The sequence below is a fragment of the Astatotilapia calliptera genome, chromosome 17, assembly GCF_964374335.1.
Source record: "Astatotilapia calliptera chromosome 17, fAstCal68.1, whole genome shotgun sequence".
Classification (NCBI taxonomy): Eukaryota; Metazoa; Chordata; class Actinopteri; order Cichliformes; family Cichlidae; genus Astatotilapia; species Astatotilapia calliptera.
Window position 1 is genome coordinate 9,760,581 of NC_137438.1, and position 4,676 is coordinate 9,765,256.

At 39.1% G+C, this 4,676-nt stretch overlaps 1 long non-coding RNA gene across 1 annotated transcript; it reads right to left on the reverse strand.

Moving 5' to 3' along the window:
• Positions 1-612: 612 nt before the first annotated feature.
• Positions 613-1,195, reverse strand: LOC113008859 (uncharacterized). The gene is made up of 3 exons (XR_003270076.2): positions 1,066-1,195; positions 841-987; positions 613-714 (listed from the first exon to the last, which is right to left on the reverse strand). It is a non-coding gene; the product is annotated as an uncharacterized LOC113008859 (long non-coding RNA).
• Between the last annotated feature and the right edge of the window lie 3,481 nt (positions 1,196-4,676).

The window sequence follows — 4,676 nt, forward strand, 5'->3', positions numbered from 1 at the left end:
GTGAATGAGCCTGAACTTAAGCACAAGTGTGTTTGAGTGTGATTGTGTGTGTGAGACGTGCACAGCTGGTGGATGTCCCAGGTCATGTGATCTGCGGGACATTTAACAAGGATGCTAGTGACATCGAGCATGCACACAAAAGCAAACAGTTTTGCCGGCCTTAAAACTGGTTTCTGATTTTGAAGTCAGGTTCAAGTTTAGCCTGACTTCATGTCCATGTTTCTAAACTACGCGTATACAGATCCCAAGTCAAAGTCCTAAACAAGAATGCATATGCCGATATAAGTGGAAGGTAAATCTAACTTCTGTTAGATACGCTTTAAAGTACCAGGTTGGACGTGTTTTGCCTCCAGAACTGTCTTGCTTCCTAAAAGCACACAATCAAAACGGTGCTGGAAACATTCCTCAGAGATTTTGGTCCACATGGACATGACAGCATCACACAGTTCCTGCAGGTTTGTCAGCTGCTCAACCATGATGTGAACCGGGTCAGAGGGCCCAGTGGCCCCAGTATCCGGCAGCCTCGCCTCTGTCAGTGAAGTCAAGAAGACTTCCTTATGATTAAAAAGATTCAGTTTAGGTCTCAAAATACACACCCAACAACCAACAGAGTGCTGTTCAGCAAGTTTATTTGTTTAAAGTCAGCTCATAGCAGTAAACACTTGAAGCCGTGGAATTACCGGGGTTTTCAGGACTCCATTCAGGTGGCTGTTTCTGTTGGAAGTGGGGAGAGTGGTCAGTTGGAACTGAATTAGAGGTGAGGCATGGATAACTCAATCAGGTTTAGCTCTTATTTGATATTTTACAGAGAAAATTAGCAAGGACGGGAATTGGACTGACCAGAGTTTCTTAGGGCAGTACATGGTGGAAAGGTAGGTGAGTATTGCAGGTAAATTTCCACAGTTCTTTCTTTCAGAAACATGGACCACATCAGAAATTTCAGAGAAGGATCTCAAGGAAGGTAGGTGGCTCAACAGGCAAACTTGACTTTATAACCAGAGGAGACGAGATATTAACACAAGGCAAACAATCAAAACACTGGGAGCGCGATGTTAGCTCGATTACCATGCTGGCAGGGGTTGAGGATTCGCCTGGCCCTTGAGAAGCCGGTTACTAATTATCAGATGCAAGACAGGTGTGTCAGGTGAGAAGTGGGACCTGTGAAGACTCACCCACAGGGTGGAGCCACCTGCAGGGAGTAAACAGAAAGGCCAACGGAAGAACCCCAAATCAGCCCCAAACCATGACAAGTAGCCTTGACTTTATTTACCAAAAAAGTTGGTAAGACAACAGTGATGTATGCATTAATTGTGTGGATGCTTTAAGCATCCACACTATTGAGTTCCTCTTGGGACTTCCGTACACTTTTTGGCACTTAACTACTTCCACAATTTTCAGCTGATTTTCACCGTTCAAATTTTAAAATATTCTGCTATTTCTGCTAATTCCTGCTATGTCTTTTGGTATTTTTCACTATTATACTTTTTAAAATATTAAGCTTAATTTGTCCCATTGAAATGAATGGGAAACTTCTGCAATTCTGCTAAAATTTGCTTGTTTCTGAAACTTAACTACTTCCTCATATTTTCACGTAGAACAACCATTCAAACTTTAAAATGTTCTCAAATTATTGGGCTATTCAGGTATGATTCAGCTTTTTCAAATCTTTTACCGTTTTACCTTTATGCCTCTTAAAGTTTTGAGTTGCAAAATTGTGATTTTTCACAAAATACATGCGTTGTTATGGTTGCTATGCACTTGGCTTCCAGTCTGCCACTGAAGGTTTTGCAGTCTTCTCTTCATGTCCGAACAACTTCTTGCTACTTGCTCAATCTTCACTCAACTTCCACAAATTATACATCAAAACGTAGGTATTTTTGCTGGGTTTCCGAAAATGTCACTATCATTGTTGTGGGATTCATAGAATTTTGGCAAATCTCCTCAGACCAACACAAAGTCGCAAAACTCTCCATAGAAAGTCAATGGAGAGCTTGTTCAAAATCACCGCTTGATTTCTGTAATGAGAGGCATATTCGAATCGTCATATCTCCTTAACGAAGCAAAGTTAAGACATAAGGCTTGTCCCAGTATATCTTCAGACACTCCTGACGCTCACAATTCAAGAATTATTTTCTCACCTATTACCGTTCTGAAATGAGTTAGACTTGTTTGAGGGTAGGAAATTCGTCCTTCGCTCAGATTTCTTCAGATTTCAAACTCTGGAAAAGAACCACTTTTTTCTCTCGTCATATCTTTTTAATGGATTTCCACAGAGACCTGAAAATTTCCATGATTGTTCACCAAAGTGTGCTGTCTCTTACGGTGAAAGAATGATATTGATACTCCAAATAGATTTAGAGTTAGAAAGCGTTGTTTGAGGGCAAGTCAAGGCAGTTTTTGCTTTGCTCTACTCAGTTATGGTGCATTAGAAGTCAATTATCTTTAATAATTCATATTTTAATGATAAATTGTCAACACTTTAAGATTCCCCCATCTCTTCTGAACAAAACGGTGTAAGAATGACCGCTCTAGCCCCTACGGTTAGGAAATTATGGTCATTTGTTTGAGGGGAGTCGTCATTATGAGAAATAGACTGCAAAAATCCTGTGTCTCTCTGTGCTGCGTGCACCTGTTTTGGCGGGAAAAAGTGCACAGGCTCTCTGATTGGTGGATTCAAATTCAGCAGCTCCAAGGCTGCTTGACTGAGCTAGAAACTTACTTCTCTCACTCTGTGTGTGTGTGTGTGTGTGTGTGTGTGTGTGTGTGTGTGTGTGTGTGTGTGTGTGTGTGTGTGTGTGTGTGTGTGTGTGTGTGTGACAGAGAGAGAGAGAGAGAGACCAACTTTAGGGCAGCATCTCATTGTTGGAAAAACATATAATATATTTAGACTGGTTGACTGGCATAGACCCTCTGTGTGTCTCTCTCTCTGTGCATTTGTGTATACATATTTGATTTTATGTGTAATTGTTGGCTGTTCCTTCTTGTTTTTTAATTTATTTTTATTTCTTTTTTTTCCACATGTGAACAACAATTAGTTTTGAGGGAACTTAACCATATTCTGTTTTTTTTTTCATCTTGTCATTTAACTTTTCCAATATTTCTACTTCAGTTATTGCTATTCTGCTCAATCATAGTATTTGTTCTAAATCATTGTTATTATGCTATATTGTAGTATTTCTGCTAAATCATTGTATTTCTACTATATTATATTTTTCTTTCTAAATATAGCATTTCTGCTATATAATTGTATTTCTGCCAAATTATAATATTTGTGCTAAAACATAGTCTTAATTTAAAATTACAATATTCATAGGTCATCACAGTGTCTCTGGTAAATCACAATATTTCTGCTATGTTGTACTATTTTTCTAAATCATAGTGTTTCTGTAATGTTTAAGTATTTTTGGCTAAATATATTCTTTCTGTTATCTTATACTATTTCTCCTAAATTCTTGTATTTTTGAGAAGTTATGTTTCTGGTAAGTTACAATATTTCTGCTAAGTTCTGCTATGCTATTGTATTTCTGCCAAGTATTATGTTTCCTCTAAGATATTGCAGTTCTGCTAAATTATTACATTTTAGCAATGTTCCTTTGCTTCTGCAAAGTTTTTACAATTTCTGCAACTTTTCAGCTTTTTCAGCTACTTTTTGCATACAGCTTCAGCTTTAAGCATCCACACTGCATTTTCGCAGGAAATGCAAATTTTTCTAGTTAATAGTGGTGGTTAACCTCTGCCTGGCACACACACACACACACACACACACACACACACACACACACACACACACACACACACACACACACACACACACACACACACACACACACACACACAGAACAATGAGCTCTGGGAAGATCAGAGATAATTTCATAGGTTATTTATAAGTTCAGTAAAAAAAGAAAGACAGAAACTTTGGCAAACTGTTGTTAATTTGTCAAGGTGTCATAAGCAGCCCAATCATTCTCAGGCAGAAATGCCTGCAGCATGCAGTGGTGTGGCTAACAGAGCGTATTTGCCTCCAAGCGATGTAAATTTCATCACCAGATGGTGAGGCCAAGGGTCTGTGTGGAAGTCTTCGTCTACCAATTGTTTGTGATTGCATGGTCTCATCTGCTGAGGCTTTACAATATAATGTACTAACTACACAAACGCCTTTCAGGTAGACCTCAAAGAACTATAACAAGAATAAGTACCTGGCTGTGGTGAGTGCAGCTGTCTGGAACACTTTCAAGGGACACTTAGAGGAAAAACACTGAAAATCCTCAGAAAAATATGGATTCAATGATCCATCTTTGACCTGTAAAGTTTAGGCCTGAAACAGGGATCCACCTTTGGCCTTTGAGATAATGAGAAATCTAATTAGCACAGTTCAATTTTATTGAACCTCCTCTGAAGTCAAAACTCCTTCACAAAGAGAGCTGTGATCTGCAGGTACCATACAGGACTCAGTGGTTTAAATATGTCTTTATTGTCCTGTTATCAACAAAGCTAAGCTCTTAAGAACACCTTTATTTTCCTCCTACAGTAACTTTCACTGAAAGGAAATTGTGTACTTTGATGAACAAATGCCAGGAAGACTAAGTGGTGCAGTACAGACGAGCTCAGAAACCTATTCTGACTGACTGACTGACTAGCACTAGCATGTCCACGGCTGGATAGCGTGTCAGCGGTTA